Source organism: Pelecanus crispus, chromosome Z, assembly GCF_030463565.1.
Source record: "Pelecanus crispus isolate bPelCri1 chromosome Z, bPelCri1.pri, whole genome shotgun sequence".
Classification (NCBI taxonomy): domain Eukaryota; kingdom Metazoa; phylum Chordata; class Aves; order Pelecaniformes; family Pelecanidae; genus Pelecanus; species Pelecanus crispus.
The window spans coordinates 62,051,865-62,074,286 of NC_134676.1; the positions used below are offsets into that span (position 1 = coordinate 62,051,865).

Genomic DNA, 22,422 nt, shown 5'->3' on the forward strand with positions numbered 1-22,422 from the left:
GTGGACTACTCAGCACTACCCCATTGGTTAAATGTCCTCTTGCACATTCTGTAATCAGTTTTTGCATATCACTGACAATCTATAAATCTCACTTTGGTCACATCTCAATGTGAAATTCTCCCATAACTGTTGTGTCCCATGACTACCGTACATCAAGACCATTATAATTTCTTGCTCTTTTATCTCTTTCAGTATGTTACCTACAGCCAGTGCCACCATCCTGGTCAAGATGTCAGTAACCAGAAACTCTACTATATTATTCCTGTTTACACCTACTATTTCTACCTATAAAAACTCTGCATCGTGAGGTGATATTTTTGTTAAATCGATCCGATCCCAAACTCCCTTAGCATGTACCACCACCTTCATGACCTGATTGCCCTCCTTCCCATCTAGGTTAGATGATGTCATAGAATCATAGAATCATAGAATGCTTTGGGTTGGAAGGGACCTTGAGAGATCATCGAGCCCAACCCCCCCCTGCAGTGAGCAGGGATTGAACCTGTGACCTTGGCGTTATTAGCACCATGCTCTAACCAACTGAGCTAACCCAGCTGGTCTGTCCATTATATCTGTGTCGTCATTTATGGAACTTTATTAGAAGCAAAATATACATAGAATGATTTTTCCTTCTGCATCCTCTCATGGCTCTGTAGTACCAAATAAAGACAGAACATTTTTTAAAGAAAGCTAGAGTTCAAAGAATACTGGGGAAGGTAGGAAGAAGTTCAATGCACTGGACCACCACATCTCAGTCTTTCTGAAAAAAATCTTTCAATTTAGCCAGGTGCTAACATAATGGAAAACTCACAGAATTTTTCTGTCAATACTTTAGAGTGAAAATTTTAAAAAATTGCACACAAGTTACACATTCTTTGCATTAGAAAAATCAATAGGACAAAAGAATTCTTCTGTAATGTGAAAACTATTTTTCTGCTGGCTCCCATTTTAAAATATCATTCCCTAAGTGTAAAGAATCAAATTCATGTTTTAGTTCAAATCATTAAAAAATCTGCACCAGATAACACCTATTCAGAATTAAAAAAAATATTGAAGACAATAACAAATACTGAAATTTTGGTTAGACATTTTCCTAAGTAGATCAAATATTAGAAAAAAAGAGGGCGGGGGGTGTCCTTATGTTTCTTACTGCAATGGACAGAGACTCAATGGAACTTAGCGTACTTATAATCTAAAAGCCTTTGTTTGTTAAATGCTATAGCAAAATTTCAATTAATAGACTAAAGGAAATATTTTGCTAGTACTGCTCCATTTAGAAATAGCAATCTAAACCAGATTGTCTTGGAATTCATCATCATGATAAATACAGATAAATATTAAATAATGTATAGTGTTTCTAAAATAGAAAATAAATGTATAATAAATATAAATAAGCACATGTTTCTGAAACACTTTAAAGAGCCTCTCCAAGGAAAAACCTTTACTAGCCTTTCATTCGTTTCTGCCCCCATTGTGAGTGTTCCCTCTCCTTCATTTTTTATGAAAACTTTGCTTAAAATAACCCAAGCATTCAAAAAACGTTTGCTATTCTAAATGCACTATGAATAAGATATATTTAAAACATGAAGCTTAGATTAATAAAAACACACTTTAAATTTAAAAATAGATTGCCCCTCCCTGCCCCAAACATCACACACAAGCAGTACCCAGTGCAACTCTTGCTAACAAACTACAACTTTGTAAGCTTACACAAAATTGCTGGACATCAAGGTTAAAGATAACTTCCCTTCAACTGCATATAAATGCAAATTCATTTACATGAAACAGCTTCATACTAACAGGAAGTAAAACATTTCTTCTGCAAATATATATAGTCTAAACCAGAAAAAAAAAAAAAAAGTGTTAAGCTACCTTGTAAAAGCTTACTTGGAAATAGTCATACTACAAAAAGTAACCATTCCTTACTAATGTTACATTCATACTTCAGAACTCCAAGTAAATAAATATACTCGTTATTACTACACTATTTTCAAACTTACATAAAATGTTTTCAAAACATTACTACAGTATCATGGCTGTAACATTTCTGTATTTTTATTTTTAGCAAATGAAATATTTTAACTTTAGATTTAGAAGGGAGAATGTAATTTACAGTAACGTGTAAGAACAGAAAGCATACAGTAAGAATTATAAAGCTCACATCTTCATTACAAACTAGTTTCTGATTAAATTCTTTATCTGCTCTTATTAATACCACCAAACAGAAAGTTTTCAAATAAAAAATATTACAAGAAATATTTTTGTTGTATTAGTAGTCCGAGATAAATGTACCTCAAAAAACCTACACTACTTAGTAACCATTGATAAAGATTAAGACTTTGATGCAGTTCTAAAATGCCAGTAGTAGGGGGAAAAAAGCTACAGATTCCTTTGTCGCCTTAAAGACCACAGATTTTTAATGCCTTTTTTGACACAACCACATGTCAGCTTAGACTTATTCCATGCCGTACTACAGGTACATTGAGAGATTCTTGGAAGCACCCAAATACACTGCACTAGTCATTAACTTCCTTGTTTCTCTTGTAGGGAGGAAATACATACATCTCTACCACAGTTGCCATAGCTATCCAAAGAAGGGAACTGCTTTTAAAGTCATTCATGTTCTGGATCTTGTATTTCCTGATACCCTTGAGTTTAATAAAAGACAAATGAAATTACATAAATAATACTTACACCTGGTAATATCCATTATTAGAAATATTAAAGAAGCAAAATGAGGTAGACCGAACATAAACAGATTATTTCAGGGGAGGGGGTGCTCGTTGCTTCTTTTTGACTTTCTGTATTAGCCAATGAAAAAAATACAGTCTGTTGCATCTCTTACTGCAGTATTCCTAAATACAAATACATACAATCTTGAAGTCAGTTTGCTAAACAGAACGACTACCAGCAGGCAAAGGGACCTGGAAGGACAGAATAAAAAGTATTAAAATTTACAGAGATTTTGAAGACCTCAGTAAGCATCCTTTATGAATGGCTAACTGGAAATGAGCCTCATGAGTCAAGTACACTGTCAAGAACTCAAGTTACATCCTTATTCTTCTAACAGTCTTGTGATTTGGAATAGGCAAATTAAATTTTTATTCACTTCAGGTTTTAACATACAATGCAGAAATGATATCCATGGTTTGCAGGAGAGCACCATAAGGAAAAACGTATCTGCAAGACATTGATAGTGTTGCGTATTTCCTCAATCACTTTTTTTCTGATTGTTATTGCATCTCATCCCAAATAGTCAAAAAAAACATACAAACAAAAAAATCCTAGCTTTATAAATTCAAACTGCTTGAATACTACCAAAAAGAGACATTTAGTCTAGAGAAACATTTTTTGACAAGTGCAAATATGTATCTGACAAAGATACTCCAAGTCATGCAACTAGATATAAACTTGCAGCCAATGCGTCTTTAAATCTATTTTAGAGTGACCTAAGAATGAGGAAATTTTTTTTATTTGCATCCAAATTTTAATAAGTTAAAACAACTTCCAAGCCTTGTATTTTCATCACACTATTTCATTTCAACATTCTCACTTCTCTACAGAACAAAATCTTACATTTGCAATTCTGCTGACTGAACTAACAAATATTCACCAGTTACTCCTCCTTAGGAAATACATCAGAACAAAGAAAACTGGAAGAAAGAGACATACTGTACAATCAACTCTGAAGACTGAAGTCCTTCCCATGAACACATTTTTCAAAATTTTTTTAGAAATTCAGATATTTAAGATCAATTTCGTAATGACACTATCAGCCTCGAGGAAAACTAGAAAAAGTACACACCAAGAAAGATTCATTAGTCTGACAGATTCTAAATTTAACTGAAAGCATTTAATCTTTTCTTCTAGGATAAATCAGAATTTAATTATTCTTCAGAAGGAGGAAAATTTGAATTACTAAGCAGGTCAAAAGTATATATATTTTTTTAAAAACAAAATAACTATAGGTAGCATAAAGTTAACAGAAAAGTGACTTTTATTAGTCCACTAATAATGAGCAGGTTTGCTGAGTTTTAGAGATAACTGTTTCAGCCACAGAATTAGCCTTGTTTCTTATTTTTCACAAAATACTTAGATACCCTATACAACAATCACAGAATCAGGAAGAAGTGACAGGACAATGCTAAAAGGCAGAACAGTCTTCAGTGCATTCTACACATGTTGGTTTCTACAAGTAAGCAAACAATCACAGACACTGAAGTCATAGTGAAAAATGAAAGGATGCAACTACATTTGTAGGTAGGTAGATAGGTTGGTGGCAGGGGGTCTTTGGGGTTTGTGTATGGCAAATATAGAGTTCAGCACAAGAACACAGAGGCTCCTTCCCTATGTTTCAGTATTTCTGTCGTGGTTTAGCCCCAGCCAGCAACTGAGCACCACACAGCCTCTCACTCACTCCCCCTACCCAACGGGATGGGGGAGATAATCGGAGGAGTAAGAGTAAGAAACACTCCTGGGTTGAGATAAGAACAGTTTCATAATTGAAATAAAGTAAAAGAGTAATGATAATAATAACAAAATTATAACAACAACAACAATAATAATATACTAAGCAAGTGATGCACAATGCAACTGCTCACCACCCGCCGACCGATACCCAGACAGTTCCCGAGCAGCAATCACTGCTCCCCGGGCAATCCCCCCAGTTTATATACTGAGCATGACGTCATATGGTATGGAATAGCCCTTTGGTCAGTTTGGATCAACTCTTCTGGCTGTGCCCCCTCCCAGTTTCTTGTGCACCTGGCAGAGCATGGGAAGCTGAAAAGTCCTTGACTAGCACAAGCGGTACTTAGCAACAACTAAAACATCAGTGTGTTATCAACATTCTTCTCCTACTAAATCCAAAACACAGCACTATACCATCTACTAGGAAGAAAATTAACTCTATCCCAGCCGAAACCAGGACAGTACCAAAAGAATTATTTAAAAAATTTTTTAAAATCTCGGTTGAATGAGTAGCAACATAAGAAAAGAGGAGACATGGTCTACAAGGATCCAACATGTTTGGCCATCCCTCAAAGCAAAGGTGCCCTTCTGCTCCTCAAAAATCTACTTAATATTTTCTGCAGTAAGTCAATCCTTGGCATAGCCCATCCTGTAAGTCTTCTATTTGTTAACACCTGTCCATTTTGAAATCTTACACAGGTGTGGTGGGCTGACCTTGGCTGCTGCCTGATGCTCACCCAGCTGCTTTCTCACTCCTCCTCATCAACAGGACAGGGGAAAATAAGATGGAAAACTTTGTGGGTCAAGATAAAGGAAGTTTAGTAAGAAAAAATCAAAAGGTGTGCATGGAAGCAAAGCAAAAAGAGGAATTTTTTCACTACTTCTCATTGGCAGGCAATGTCCAGCAACTTCCTGGAAAGCAGAGCCACAGTATGTGTAGCAGTTGCTTAGAAAGACAAACTCCATTAACTACAAATGTCCCTGTATTCTCCCCCTTACTCTCAGCTTTTACTGCTGAACATGACACCATATGGTATGGAAAAATCCTTTTGGGTCTGTTTTGTCACCTGTGCCAGGTATGTCCTCTCCCAACCTCTTACCCACCCCCAGCTTACTGACCTTTGGGAGGGACAGGGTTGGACATAAAGCCTTGATGCTGTGCAAGCACCTGTTCAACAACAGCCAGAACACTCATGTGTTATCAACACTGTTCAGCCACAAATGCAAAGCTCAACACAATAAGGGCTGCAATGAGAAAGTTAACTCCATCCCAGACAGACTCCAAGAGCAGGGTGCAGCAGCAACACACTGGGGGTCAGCCATCAACCTCACCCTGCCCATTAAGTGTATCCAAACATTAGACCTGGTTACAACACATAGTATTTATAAGAATAAGAGATGAAAATGGCCTACTGACATTTTAGTTTCCATGCTTTCCTCTAGACCCTAAAATTTAACTCACGTTTATATTACAATATTTGAAAATATTCCAATTAACACTCCTAAGATGTGAAGTTATTTAGCATTGATGATTTCTATAAAAAACATTGCTGCAACATTCTTTCTAGCCCTGAAATAACTTCAGATCCTCAATATCTATTAATCCTAAATCACTTAAATTTCTACAGTATTTGTAATGATTAATTTCAGGGTTTTTCCTGATATTTATCTGCTTAGCAGAGTTTAAGGCAATAAACTGTACAACTGATCTAGAACCTTTGACAGCTTGTCACTCAACTGTCACAGTTTTCTGATTTGTGTCAAAATTTGTTTGCTCGCACCCTGACAGATGACAAGAGGGTTTGAAGAGTTATGTCTATGGCAAAATGAAGCTCTAATAGGGAAAATACATACTTTTGAATCATTACAGTAAAGATTTGTGAGCATGCTAATACTGAGCATTATACCCGTTGCCATAGGTAAGTCAAAGCATGTAGTTCAGTAACTCCTGTCACACACTTTTACCTTATCATCAAACATAATCATCAACTTATCATCATCATCATATCTTCAACTATACCTCTTGTCAAAGAAATATCCTGGATTTCTGGAAGCCCCTATCAAAATTTGAGTATATGTTCTGAACTATGTCATGCTCTCTTTCTTACGTGTATGAAGTTAAGAGCCATTTTCTATCTAATGCATTGTTTTGGAACCATAAACATCAAGTCCATTTAAGCTGAGGTGGAACTTCACTACCAAAAACAGTTGGGGGGGAACAACTCAAGGACTGTAATTAAGGTATCCTTGCATGCATTCTCTTTGTGATGTTTCTGAAGAGAAAACCACTTTTTCTTACCATACCTGTGCTTATAAAAATATGTTTAAAGCAATTTTATTCAAGAAGAAAATAAACTGTTCAAAATAGTGGCACTTGATTCTTGGGACCTACTCTTCTGTCTCTAGAAAATTAAGGGGTTTCTCCTCAAGAATGAAAACAGGAGAAGAAGAAAGTAACACACAAGAATCATTTGGTTCTAAGGATTCTGAGATAAAGAAGTATTTGAAATCTTTTGAATTATACATCAAATAGGATTTATCTGAATTACAGATATTCTATTGTTTGTTTGTAATAAAAATCCTAGGTGAACACAAGAAGGTAAGGACAATCAATCCACTGTCCTAGACTATTTGTTATTTTCCTAAAAAAACAAACTCATGCACCTGTGTCATAGAATAACATAATCTGTCATTCTGGCAATAAGTCAGATTGTATTACTATTATAAAACATCTTGTAACATTCAGTCAAAACATGGTAGAACAGTGAACCAACATTTAAACTATTTCCCTTAAACTGACACAGAAATAAAGCAGTTCTTTTCCCTTACAACAGCAGCTATCACCTCTTCATAAAGCATTCGATCTCATAAAATGCTCCTGGCATGAATATGAAATAAAAAACCTGAATGAAACTTGATTCCTTGCTGGACCTATTTATAAACCACAGAATCCTATAGCACGTTAACAATACAGCAAACAAATTGTTAAGAAAGTACAGCATGTTAACAATATGCAACTGCTGGCTCTTGAAGCTTTTACAACATTAAAGTTTCCTAATTCTATTGAAGATCATCTGAAAGTTAGATTATCCTGAAATATTCTTAAGTTGGGAAACAATTAGCTTTGTCTGCTTTTCATTATCCTCCCTTTAGAATATTAAATCATTAAAATCGTAAAAAACCCACTCAATGGGACAAAATAGGTTGGAAAATTCCCTATTTAAAAAACTTCATCCCCATCCTTCAGCAGTAGACTTTTCGTACTCTCTTCTCCAGACTGCTACAGAAGTGAAGCTGCAGCTTTCTTGTCATAGTTGCTCCCAACCTGGTCACCCTAACTGCTGGATCCTTTAGACTTAACCTTCTCCCCACTTCCTCCTTAGTTCAACAGCAAATTTTTTGAAATTAGTCTGTTAATATTTGTGAGGCACTTACATCTGTGAGTAAACTGGAGATAAAAAGTTCTGCCTTCAGAACAGTGTATGAACTGGGGAGCAAACAGTAAAATTTGACCAGTGGCCACAATTTGAAAAATAAGTGAAAAGAAAATATTGGCTAAATTCCCACTTATATAAGCAACATCCATTTTGTGTTTAAACAAATGAAGTTCTGAAGTAAGAAATGGAAAATATGATATTTTAAATTAAAAACTGTATCATGGTATGCATGTCAAGAAGGCTAAGAAAGGTTACATGCACAACCTTAAATCAGGTTTTTCCTAATTTTGACCAGTCAACTTTGCCACTAAAGATAGGATTCAATTATAAACACATTACACATGCAAAGTATGCAGTCATTTTAAGCATTGCTGTAACTCTGTAAAGAATCCTACCTTGTTATTTGTCAACTTTACATAGAGTAAGTGTATTGTAAAGCAGCAAAAATAACTAGTATCACCTATCACTCTTACTTCATACAAGAATAAGAGCTTGGCTTAGCAGGGGCATAATTTTCCCTAGAGAATTTCAAATGTCTTCCTAGCTACGCCTGTCTGATCTTTCTAGGAGTACAGCAAGTGAAATGTAAAAGGACTCTTCCGAGATGCTCATTCATGTTGCCAAATAATCATTGACGTATAGTTGAAGTTTTCACCCTCAATGTTATAAATTAATACACCGTAATTTTAGAAGCACAGGTTAAAAAGTTAAATGTACATGATACTTTGAAAAACACAGTTTGTTAAAGAAATTACCTTCTAAGAGTGCACCCTAGTAATTTTTCCACTTCTAATATTTTTCGTATCCATCTCATGTTTATACTGTGGTAGACTAGCAAGTTACTATGCTTTCTTTAATCTCTGCTTTAAATACTGTCTTGTTACAAGCAATATTTTTAATTAAAAATATGTACACAGCTTAATGCAAATTTTACTATGACAACTTTTTCTGCAGAACAGAAGCAAAACATGAGACAGTCAATTATTTTCAGTACAGAAAGAACTGAATTAAGTTTTAAGCAAAACAAAAAAAAAAAATACATCGACATAGCAAATGTTTAGAAACCTCAGTAAAAACGCTCTTTCTGAAATATTTCTTCACTCCAAGATTTTCCACTGTGAATGTTAAATTTAATATAGTACTTTTGTTTCTCCTTCACCCTCCAAATCTTACTGAGAAGTTGTAATGACATGTACGTCGATCGAACACCACTGAAAGCCTTGAATTCAGAAAGCTACTCTCAGAGAGAGGAAATACCAAGTTAGTTTTCTAAAACTAAACGTGAAGATTTTCAGTAGCTTCACAGAAGCAATTATAAGCAGATAAAATTTCAAATTAATATAAATTGCACTGTTTACTCATTACCTCAAACGCCTTTATCTTGTTTCTTCTGTTGCTTTCTAAATAAGTACATCCTCTAAATGTGTTTCCTAATTTTGGTGTTCTTGAGTATGTTTTTAAAAGGCCTTGGGAAGGTTGAGAAGAAGAAGGAAAGGAAACATGTTTTACTTAGTCAGGTACAACACTACATTGACACTTCTTCCCTCCTGTAACAGATTAATTCATTCCCTGGTTTCTACACCACATTGGCCTTGAGATTGGGAAGGTGGGAGGGTGAGGTGCGGGAGAAAGAGCAGCAGCAGGCACCCCAGGAAGTTATACTGCACAAAATATTCCAAAATATTCTTCAGGAGAAAGTCAAGAATGCAAACACTTACATATTGAAATAACTACAAGAAGCCACTGGAATTGGGTTCAGGATAAAGAAAAAGCCCTATTATTCCAGAGTAACACTTTTGAACTAAAAAATAAATTAATTCAATGTTGACACAAGGTGGACAAAGGCAGGAATATGAAACTTTTTGGGGTAGATATGATGTCAAATTTTCAGAGGAGCTAAGGTAATTTGGAAACAAAATTATACAATAGCAGAATGATTTGAAATGACATGATCAAAAATAAACAACTGCATCTTTCATTACAGGAAGAAACAATTTGAATGACATTTCCAGTCTAATATTCCTAACTAGTGCAGGAGGTATACTGACTGTATATTTCTTTTTGTAAGTATTTAATACCAATATTACTGATAGTGGTTCTTTAGCTATGAGTGTCCAGCTGAAACCCTGGGTTTAGCTCCTCAAGTATACCATAGACTACAAAGAGAATCTGCAAAGACAGGACAAAGAGGTAATCTGTTTCTACCCCCTTGATCCTGAATCAGCTATATACCACACTAAAACAGCTCTCCAAAGTCGCAGAGAGCAGGCTTGTGTCTGATTCTAGCTACAGTATTTGGTAGTTCCTGGAAGAGCCACATAGCACTCAGTGACAGCTAACTATATTAACCATAAACAGGCACCCTTTACTCTTGCTTAGTAACCATGACTTTAAGGCCACCAGAATTTCAGCACTAGAGCACTAACAAATCTCCATGTATTAGTAATCTTCTCACAGACCGCTTAAAAGAACAAAATCTGTTACATTATTTTAATCTGAACCAATGTTTTAGTAGACACTATTCAAGTCTGTGCCATTATTCTGTTACAGTTACAGTTAGTTCTATGATTGCAAGAACAGGAAGCACATATGCAATCCCCTAGTTGTAAAAGACATAGTGGAGGTACATAAATTCTTAGAATATAAATGTGTTTATAATATTCTGAAAAAGATCACATTACAGACATTCGCCATCAAAATACAATTAGAAAAATATCCTATGAGAAGGCAAAAAGAAGCTTTAATTCTTGTGGGCCTGAGGATCTGAGGCATCAGAAAATGTCTGGGTTTCATGAAGCTTTTCACTATTTAATGCTGATAGACTTCAAGAGGATTAATTACTCCATATTTATAGAGTACTTTAGAAATGCAGAGATTTATGTAAGAGCTAGATATTATTATTCAAAGCATTCTGGCCAGTAAACTAAAGACAAGATACTGTCCTTCTCCAAAAAATCAAATGCATTAAAAAGTGGATTTTCAAAATTACTGGACTGCAGTTCCTGGAAGGAAGATCTTAAATTTTTTTTTTTTTTAATTCCTGGAGAGGTTTTTGTAATTAGATTTTTGTTACATAAAACAATTCTACAGAATGGCAGCCTATCTAAAGAGACATACTTCATATGCTTTGGCCTAATCAGAATAAGCTAAACTTTATAAAAAAATTTTTTTAGAACCACCTGCCAAAGCACATTGGGTGAACAACATCAAATATACCTCACTTGACCAAAGCTACTGAGGGTTACTCACAAACTGACAGTTTTATCTATATACAAAATAAAAGGGTAATGAACAGTGTAACAATTTTCCTTTAAGATCAGAATATCAACCATTAGGGGAGGTTAAGAATTCCTGTATCTATCCCACCAGCATAAAAAAAAAAGTTGTCTCCCATTACAATTTTATAATTACAAACACTCTCCATCCAGAGAACTGAGCTTAACAACTTACTCTAACTGTAGCGGAAGCACTTTGTCACATAATTTTCCCTTCATTTTTCCTTTGTCAGATATGCAGAAATACTATAAGATAATTAAACACATTCTAATTCTCAATTTCAGGAAGCTATAATTAAGGGTACTATTTTTATATTAAAAAATTATTATATATTTAAAAGAAACTGAGTCCCCTACCATTTCTGTTCAGGTCAACATCCTTACAAAGGAGCACAAATACAATGACAAATTCTCCAGCACACATCCTTTCTAATGTTCAGCTGATTTGTTTAACTCTACTATTCCCTGTATTTCATGCTAAAAATGTCAAAGAGTGGAGTAGTTCATTCAGTAAAATAAATGGCGGGGGTGGCGGGGGGGAAGCAGGGGCAGAATTTGTCCAATAGTATTGCTACCTTCATTAAAAGTATAATCTGTACAGAGATCAACTCCCGCTGCCCACATTTCCTCAAAGACTTTCGAAGACTTTCCTAAAAGGCTTTCTTATTGTGTGGAATAATACCTCTCACTTCATCTGCAAATTGCACTTGCTACATAAGTACTTGCAGGGTTTTGCGGGGGTTTTTGTTGTTTGTTTTCCAAAATTGTCATTTCTACCTGAAAGGCTATCCTTGCTTTTGTGGCACCTGCACATATACAGGGATAGCGCAAAGACAGCATCAACCTTTTTCTTTGTCAGAAATGCCACTCCTCCCACTGCAAAGTCATACAGTGAATTAACAATAAATCCAATAAATTTACAGACAGAAAACCAGCTACTGCCTGTACAAAAAGCTTCATTTAGTAAAAAAACTATGATCACTACCAGACCTAATGGTAGAACTTTCAGAGCTCCTCATGTCTTCAGTTGTTTCGTGCTCTTTACAACCATTATTTCTCTAGCAAACAATGCCTTCCAAATAGGACAGTATCACTGAATCTTCTCTAAAATGTTTACATTTCTGTATCTTAGTGATCCATTGAAAAGGTCAATATCCTTTGCTCACTAGCCTTAAAAATGCACAAGAAATTTCTCACCCACTTGTCTTTATTGTAAGCACCTCTCCCCAAAACTGCCAGATGGACTATTCAGACACAATTCCATGACCACGATACACCATAGCACATGAACTGACAATCATATTCTAACAACTTCCAACTACTTTTTTCCATTCTATTTATCACTACGTCATCTTTCATGCTCTTTTCTTACAATATTTCTCAATATACTTATTTTATTTATAAATAAAGATTAACATTTGAAAACATACAAAAATCTTCATCCAGTTTCTTATTCTAACAGTTATTTAATCACTGATATGTAGAACTCTTGTCCACTCACAAAGTCTAGAAGAAATAAAATCCATGTCTTTGATTTTCAAAAGTATTTCCTATTTTTGGAAAAATGACTCAATTTATCAAGCTCTACAGTCTGACTGTAATTTCTCCATCTCCATCAGTGAAACAAAATATTAGCTATTGCAAAATATATTCATAGCAGATGAATGGATATTCCAAGTATTTGCCTCACTGGAATGAGTAACAGGCTGCGCTAGCAAGAGTGCAACAGCAGCAGGCTGATCAGACACTTGAACAGGTTCCCCAGAGGGCCTGTGGAATCTCCATCCTTGCAGATATTCAAAAATCACCCGGACAAGACCCGAACACAAGCTGCTCTAGCTTTGACCAGGAGGCTGGACTAGATAACTTCTGGAGGTCCATTCAATCTACGTGACTTTAGACAGACAATTCTAGGACTTGTATGAGTAGGTTCTTTTTCCTTAATGTTAATTATTGCCAACCATTTTAGCGTATAGTTTAACAGCTATCCTGACTCCCAGCCAAATTAATATACTTTCAAGAGTTAAAATTGAACAATTCCTGTAATACCTTCCATGAGGCTTAAGTCTCAACCTTAAAGCAGACTTAAAAGAATAACTGTTCTTCGAACCGTTCATGAGGTAGCTCTTACTAGCAATGTTGTATCAATGCAGAAATCGATGCACGAAGGAGTTAGGTGATTTACCCAAGACAAGAGAAGCGTGTCCTATTTGGAAGACTCCAGTGTTACAGTATCTAGAAAAGCTTATCACAGACAAAGAACAAACATTTCATTCTGCAGGCTTTTAGCCAGCTCCTGCTGGCAGTGAAAAAAACAACTTTGACTTCCAAGTCAAATAGATACATTGCCTATATATTTCCCTCTTCATTTCAGTCCTAAACTTGTCTTAGGCACAGGACCACCTGATAAAACTGTAAAATAATATTTTGATATGTTAGGTAGCACCTGAAAATATGAATGCTACTTTAAAATATTTTTATGTGTCTCAAGTGATACATACACAAAGGCAGCAAGGAAAGGCAGAAAAAAAATTGATTATAATAAAATCTCAAACAAACTGTTAGCACATGAGTTGGTGTGCAACAACACACATTCTTAATTAATGATTGCAAAAAGCTGAAATGAGCTACACTTTTCCAGCAAAGTGCTATTTTTCTTTTTATCAAGAGCCACATATTTTCACAAATCAAGGGAACAGAATAATCTCATTTCAAGGTCGAAATGATGCATGTTTAGATTTTGTTAGTTGTAAATATAATATTACTATCAAAAGCCGACAAAGTCATACATCATTACGTACACTCTGACAAGGTTCCCCGGTATCAATTCAGAATGACAGATAGATTAATCATATTCTAGTTTGACAAACTGCATTGAAAAATGTGACTCGTAAGTACAAAATTTGAGAGCTCAGCCATCTACATCAGATAATAAAGATTCAAAGACCTCTTTTCATCAGTGTCATTTGATTAGTCTCTCTTCAAAAAGGAGCCCTGTTCTTGTGATGAGGTGCTTTCTTTTATGTACCTTTTTTTTTCCCCCCTCCAGATTTATTATTATCCATATACTGAGATAAAAATGGTGCATAGTAAGGTGGCAATCTGTTTTGTTTTATTTGAGCTATAAATAGAGCAAATGGAGCTACTCCCTTTCAGCACTACATGGATCATACAGTGTAACACTATTCAAGAACAGGAAAAAAAAAAAAGCACTGGCTCAAACAAAACACCTACAATGCAAAAAATGCACTATGAAATAACCATATAAAGACATATTTTATATTGTACAGCCTGACCTTTAGTATTAATTAGTTCTTTTCAGCTACACTGAGTCTCTTTTATCTAAACAAAAGTAAAATACATTTTAAATAACCTTCACAAAATAGTGAACCTAAAGTGAGAAGGTAAACTAGAGCACAGAAGAGAAAGGAAAACCTACAAAAAAGCTGCACAAAAAAAGCTACTTTAATGTTCACAGCAGCAAGAACATCTATCTTATCACAGGAACAAAACAACTACCTATTACGCATACAGGAAAAAGAAATGGGCTAAATAACAGTCTTTCATTGCTAATGATCTCAAGATACATGAAACCACCCAAAGTATCACACTACTATTTCCCTCATTAACACACCTTAACCATTCTTCACAACAATTACATTGCTAACTAATGAGCACACTAAATGTTTTACAGCTATAACAATTTTACATTAGATACTTCAGCACAAACGGCTTACTTCTAACACAAAGCTATCGAGCATCAAATCTGAAACTTTGTATATTGCCCCTCAAGATTATTTCTGTAACTTAGCAGAAAATTTTCTGATATACTTTCTATTGGTACCTGGCATAGCATACATTAATTTTCAATACTTTATAAATATTACTATTTAAATTAATATAATATTACAGAATTGGGACTATTAACAACAAACTGTGTGACAACAATACAATTTATTTGCATACAATATGTGTATACAAATGGTTAGCATGAAACCTCTGCAATTTCCAAGTACAGCAATGACTCTATTCTACAGAGCCACAGAATTGTTGATAGTAATTAAAACTATTACTATTTTTTTAATGGATTGCATTTATTATATATAAAATTACAATTCTGAAGAACAACCACATAATGGTTCATCACTACAACTGTCAGAAACAAAATGAAATTTATGAAGCTTGTATTATTATTTCTGTCTTCTATTACTGTTCAGAATAGTTGGAATAACTTTAAAAGAAAAATGTTGTTTAATATTAACTGAATAGTACTATACTGATTAATTAGCTGCATTTCTTTATTCAAAGATTTTTTTTTAAGTTTAAAAGGTACTATTTCCATTAATTTAAAAATATTTCTTGTTACACACACAATCTACAGTGATTAAGAGATGGCTGACTGAGAAAGGGTACTGTATATCGTGTCTTCAATTCAGGAGATACAAAGGCTTGTTATAGCCTTGTTTTCAGTTATTAAATTGTATGCACACATGAACATATGACTTACACGTATCCCCGAACAGTTTCTTTACAATAATTTATCAGAAAGTAAATGTCAAGACCTTGCACTAATTTACAAATTCTCTATTTCTCAGAATTTGCCACATGCACAAAGCTTAAAATTAAGGTATACACACACACACCCCCACTCATGTGCGTGCCTAGATATTATTGAACATACAGTTGATGGGAATTCAATAATGCATTCACAATACTGCATGCAGAGGATTTTTTCCTGTCTTTAAAAAACATTGCGTAACACTTAAAAATTAACTTAATTTGTGTCTGCAAATGCTAAACAGTTTCTGTACAAACAGATTTACGTTAACTCATACATCTAATTACAGGTTTAACTGTATAAATACAGAATGCTTTTCTGTTACGGGAAAATCACTGGCACACTCCTGTTACCACTTATAAATCAGAAGATTCTTAAATTCACAACTGAAATGCACACATATCCAAAATATTTTGAAGTAGAAGAGTATTTTTACAGTTTTGGGTTTTTTTTCTGGGTTTTACTGCAAGTATTATACACAGATTGTTAGTTGCAATATTATTTTATCAAATACTGGATTTATTTTAAGGCAGTTACTATAATAGCACACTGGTATGATTTTGGTCATTTTTTATATGAATGGAAAAGCAGACCACCACCCTAAATAGATGCTGTTACACATACCAGTATTTAGAATACCAGTCAATGCTCACCAGTATTAAAAGCACACAGATCATGACGTTGTAATTTTCATCTTACTCGCTTCACAAAATGCAGCAATAAGCACACTGAGCAAAATGTAGCCTTTCATTAACTTTGATCTCCAATGTTCCAGTTAAAAATAGAAAAAAAATCTCAAGTTGTTGCCACATAACCATATTGTCAGATAGGACTGGTATAACCTGCAAATTCTTTTTGCTCATGGGGAAGCTCAGTAAACACAACAGCATTAACATCTTTGTTTAAATAAATAAATAAATAAATAACCTTAAAATTTTTAAAAAGGAAAAATTGAACACTAACTAGAACACGTATACATGTAAGTAAAATTACTTTTAAATAAAACTAATTAATTGTAAAATAAATTACCTAAATTTTAAAACAAAGCATCTCAATAAATTTAGTATAGCCTTTAGAATCCCTGCACAAAAAAGCCCAACAAGATAACAGGTGTTTAGAATAGTATTTTCCTGAATTATAAAGAAAAAGCATCTTCTAGCTAAAGCTGAAAATGAAGAACTATGATACTATTTCCTTATAAAGGAAATTTTTATAAAAATTTATAAAAAGCTTTTATAAAAAGCTTGAACCTAGAAGGCTGCACTTAAAGAGGTTTAATAAAAATATTAAATTTTCAAATAGTTAAACACAGCCTCCAAAAGAAGTTCAAAATACAGAAAGCACACTGGGAAAGTGGACAAAGGACATATCCACCCATTATTGCTTTGCTATTCAGTTAATGTATTTTTTGCATTCACCTTCTAACTAACATCTCCGAACTAGTAAATATAATACAGATAGTAACATACATCCCTTTTGAATGTTTTAATGTACTTGTTCTTTACTTGTACTTTACTTGTTCTTACTATATTTGTGGTGTGATTAATAATAAACAAAGCAAACATTTCTTCCTTCAAGTTAGTTATGTTCATTAGACTTACCAGAACTACAAAAGAAGAGCTAGGTCCTTGTGAGATACATCCACAATTTTTTTTAAGTGTAGAATACGGTTACAGAACAAAAAGGTATGAAATGCAAACACAGGGCTAATGTAAGTCCCAGGGAAACAGACAAGAAAAACACCCTAACAACTAATATAGCTGATTATATATTTCTTTTAAATTCATGTTTAATATTAAAATTATAGAATAATAATGAAAGTAAAAGTCTGGGCACAAGGATTCAATCATCATGAGTGAACAGTATGCCAAGCAAGACCTTACTAACATGCTGAAGAAAAAGCACCGTCTGTCACAAAAAACAGCAGTGGGAGGGGCGGCGTGACTACCACATCAAATGTTTTCTTAGATTTTCTTAATTTTAGATAAACCATTCATATGTCTTGAAAATATGCAACACAATGGTAATCCAGTAATATGAAAATGAATGTACAGTAAATGAAACAAGATTGTAATCTAAGACCCTGCTCCAACCCTCTCCTGCTAAATCATAGATGAGAAACAAGCAACATGCTTTGGTGTTACTTTTACTGTTAACTTCTACAAAAGCTTTTATAACAGTACAAAAATGACTGGTACTAATTTGTAATAGTAATTAGATATATTCATGAGGTGATGAGCTAGTAGTATGTGAAACAGAAGAAATCAGCACCCCGGGAATAACCTGAATGCTGTATGACTAGTGTTGTATCATTACACTTTGCTGTAAAGTTTACTAGACTTTTTCAGGAAAGAGTAAAAACAGAATAGGTGAATGAGGAAAAAGAAGTATTAGATTTCACAGAATTTGATGAGCAAGTCACCTTTTAAAAATTCATCTGCCAGATCACACACACCTCCCACCCACAACTACTTTTTCTTTTTGGAGCAGTACTAGTTGCAAGAGGATCGTTCCATCCCTCACATTACTTAACTCATGCTCAAAGTAAATTTAAAATGATCAATTTCCACATTCCCAACTGTCTCCACATTACAGCTTTGTGTTTTGCCCTTCTCAATCAATCCCTAAAAATGTCTTTATGTTTTAGCAGTGCCAGACTAACCAGCAGATGACTGGTCATGAAGCCTGATGTAGAAGAAAGGACAGTGGACGAGAACAAACCACAGCACTTATCTACATTAGCTATTTTCTTTTTTTTAAACCATCAAAGATTTATATTTGAGCTTACAAATTCAGATGCTAATGGAAGGTCTCATTACTGCCAGAGTATGCGTAGACTATGTTCATCACATATTAAAATTAAAATTGAACTTAATGAGTCAAGTTATGCATGGCACTTTTTTTTTATTTAATACCCACTGCCTTTTACATTTTAGAAGTTTACATAAATCCTTGTACGTTATTTTAAACGCTTCCACATTTATTATAGTTTCATGCAATAAACCCAGTTCATGTTGCAATCAATATTACAAGATAGTCTTAAATATAAGGACAATAAACACCATGTTCAAAATAGCCAATGCAGACTGCACACATATGACCTTGTATTTACCATGCTCAGACACCATCTGAGACTTAAAATGCTTTTTCATTAAAAAATGAATTCCTATGAAATGTTTATGAGATATAATATTTAAGCTAAATCAAAGTGGGTTATTCATCTTAAGAATCAAAGTTAATTAGATGAAATCAGTTCTCAAACTTGAAATATGTGGCAAATTTCTGACTATTTATTAGGAGAAGGACGTTATATACATCATGGTTCAGGCAGACCAAAAAGAATTAGCAGCATCTTTAACTACAATGAAGGTTTGTTGTGTGAAAAACTATCTAATTTAAAAGAGAGGCGTCCTTTCCCTTCAGAACAGTAAACAAATACTTAAACATAATGTAAAAACAAGTAACTTAGAACTCATGTTAGCATGTCAAGTGCAGAATTTCTTTCAATTCCTTTTCAGACTTATTGCCCTCTTTTTTAATTTCAATTTCCTTCCTCTTTTTTTATAAATGATTTTTTGTGACGTTCATTAATATCTGTTTTGCAAGTTAAGGGGATCTCTAAATTATAGAGGATTTTGCCACCTCCAAGATACAGCTTATACAACTAAGAAAGAAAACCAAAACAAGCATTTGAAGAAACTTCTTTCAAAACCAAACATAACAAGCTACCATGCAAAATTATTACAAGAGGGTCAACACCACATGGCCTTGACAAGAAATACCATTAAATACCCCACAAATTCACCTTCCTGATAACTGTTTTATCATTACAAAGCACACTATCACTGTACAACAAACATCACCAAAATATTAATGCAAACTCTACTGCATTTCTTGTTGCAACAAAAAGAGTGCCTCCCATATAAATACAACTTCCTAGAGCTCACTGTTTACCGCCATTTCATTTCTTCGCCATCCCTTCCTCCCCTATGACTTCCCTTTTCTTTCTTATTCCTACCTTTTGCTTTTGCTTTTCTTCTTCCGCTCTCTTACTATGCACTTCTGTTTTGTCATCTGTTCTCATTTGCTATTTTCTTTCAGCTGGCACATATGAACCCTGGGACGGAGGTCCCATTTAGCCACATCTGAGAATGTCAAGCAATTCTGGCTATGAAAGCCAACTACCACCTGGGAAGGGATGGAGGGGGGCTCTAAGCTCCCCCAGAAAAGCCTGCCCAATAAAAGTCAGCCTCGCAGCCTGTAATTATAACTTCTCATACACATACACTGGGGCCTTGGAAACTGTCCAAGCTTTTCTTTTTCCCCACCCCTCCCCTCCTGTTTGTTCTCTGCACTCTAGCAAACAGATAAGAAACTCCAGTGGTAGTCAATACTTTGGTACACCTCAAGGGTCTTATGTTACTGCCAAAGTTACATCATCTTGCAAACAGAGACCCCACCAATTGTGAAAGAGTACACAATACTGCACACCACATACCAATAATCTTTTTCAGGATTTCAAAGTTGTTTTATTCATTTAAGTACAGAATGCTCAAGCAGGACTTTTAAGACATACTGCAGTTCCACTGTAGTTAGACCTTTCTAGCAACCATTAGCTTAAAAGGCTGGCTGGCTGACTTTCTTAATTCTTTCTGAGGTCTAATGTTCTGATTAGCTTGTATTTATATAATAAAAATATCCATCTACCCTTTATTTAGTCATATTTTTCTCAGCTTTATATCTACCCAAATTTCTCTTACAGTAACTTTCCAGAGAAGCTCAGATGATATCAGTATTCCTCCTAAGATTCAGAACTTCCATTTTAACACTGCAAAGAGTTATTCAGCCTTGTAGTGGAAAAATGTGATCCAACAGTAAAGCAAATCTAAATTAAAAAAATCTTTACACATTCAGACTTTAAAAAAAAGGTTTCAAAAGTAAACATGGAAGGAAGCTTCAATTTTACCTTTCTAAACAAGGTAGAAATGCTATGAAAAAAAAGCAGGAAGGCATCTAAATTTGAAACAAATGTAGATGGAGCCAGTATACAAAAGAAGAACGTAACGCCTGGAGAGTTCCATATTCCCTGCAACTAATCATCGATTTATCATCACAAGTCATTATGGTTTTACACTAAGTTGGATAAGCATGTAAGAACAAAATGTAAAATACTGTGGATTTAAAAGCAGATGCACAAGGCTCACATGACTTCTAAAAAGCCAACTTTTCACAAGGAAAAATTTTTTTTAAAAAACAGAAGAAAACCAAAACACACCAGTGGAGTGAGGTGGAACAATTCAGAATAAATAGCCTAATAATACGAAAAAGACCTCAATTCCTAGACACATGAAAGATATTCAAGGTAAACAAAATTATCCTAATACAGAATGCTGCATTATTTATAAAATTTGGGCAATCTCCAGTGTCTGGTTTTTTGTTTTTTAATTTGACCCTGAAGCTAGACCTACAAAACTTACAAAATGAGTATATCACATTAAGTAGCTCTAGTAGAGACTATACATAGGCAAAGAAAAAAATAAAAATAAAATACAAACAGCCCATTTCCCTCAGAAGGGTCTCACACACACTTTTTTCCATTGGTTGCAAATCCAGACAGAATGCAGAACAAATTTAGGAAAACTTTTTTGTTTTGGCTAGGGTTTTATTTTTTTCCAGTTAGAATATTAACTTTCAGAAGATAAACATGCTACCTGAAGCTAGATGTTAAATGATAAAGCTGTTAAGGAAAGAAAAACTATAGGCAAAATGTAATAGGGTTCTTCCAAATTTTTAGGCCAGAGTAATTACTAAGAGGACTCAGATGGCACCACAGCTGAAGCTGTATTATACTTTACTGCTCACAGGAACTTTAAGATTGCGAGTGCCACTTTATTTAATAATAACAGAAATAATAAAGAAGTCACACATGCGTAGCAAATTCATTCCCATTTATCTAGAGTACAACAGGATGAAAACCATATACAACTTCCTCTTTGAATACCAAAATGCATTTTGAATTTTCTTTTTTGGTAGATTTGTAGTTATTTCTCTGTAGCTCAGAGATGAAAAGAATAAACCAAACTAAACATGCTTTTCTCCAAGAGATACACGAATACTAGTCACTGACTGCAATTATTGTATGTGTGAAAATTGTTTTGATATTAAACCAGATGATCACTTCAAATTGAAGACTCTGAGGTCAATTAATTTAAAACTTGAAAAGTTGCATGAAAGCTGGACTATTACACAATCAATAACAAAAGGCCTACCATAAATGTACAGAATTATCTCAGAATACCAGTATCTTTTTAAGATTATATTTAAATGATCTTTTAATCTTTTAAATATTACTGTTTCTGTTAATTCTGCACTCTTTCAAATGTTTACAGAGCTACACAGACATTTCGATTTTCCCTAGTCAATACTGAACTATGTAAAGCTTTTCCAACTGATAATAAAACTGCTGGAGTTTTTTTAACTAAGTTTCATTTTGTTTTTATTCTAAGTTATCAAGGGAGATAACAATGGACCCTTTTACACTCTGAAATATCTGGCAGTATACAAAGTCACACTTCCAGACTGTAACATTGAAATGTTAGAAAACATTGAACATTTATATTATAGCAGCAAAAAGAATTCTGTAATAGTTAAACTAGCGAACAATTTCTAATAGTTGATTTGA

At 34.2% G+C, this 22,422-nt stretch overlaps 1 protein-coding gene and 1 non-coding gene across 2 annotated transcripts in view; both read right to left on the reverse strand.

The window, feature by feature from the left end:
* Window positions 1–22,422, reverse strand: part of FBXL17 (F-box and leucine rich repeat protein 17) — a 323,336-nt gene that overhangs the window by 260,374 nt on the left and 40,540 nt on the right. The window lies entirely within an intron of this gene.
* TRNAI-AAU (transfer RNA isoleucine (anticodon AAU)) lies at window positions 482–555 on the reverse strand. Its single transcript has one exon. It is a non-coding gene; the product is annotated as a tRNA-Ile (tRNA).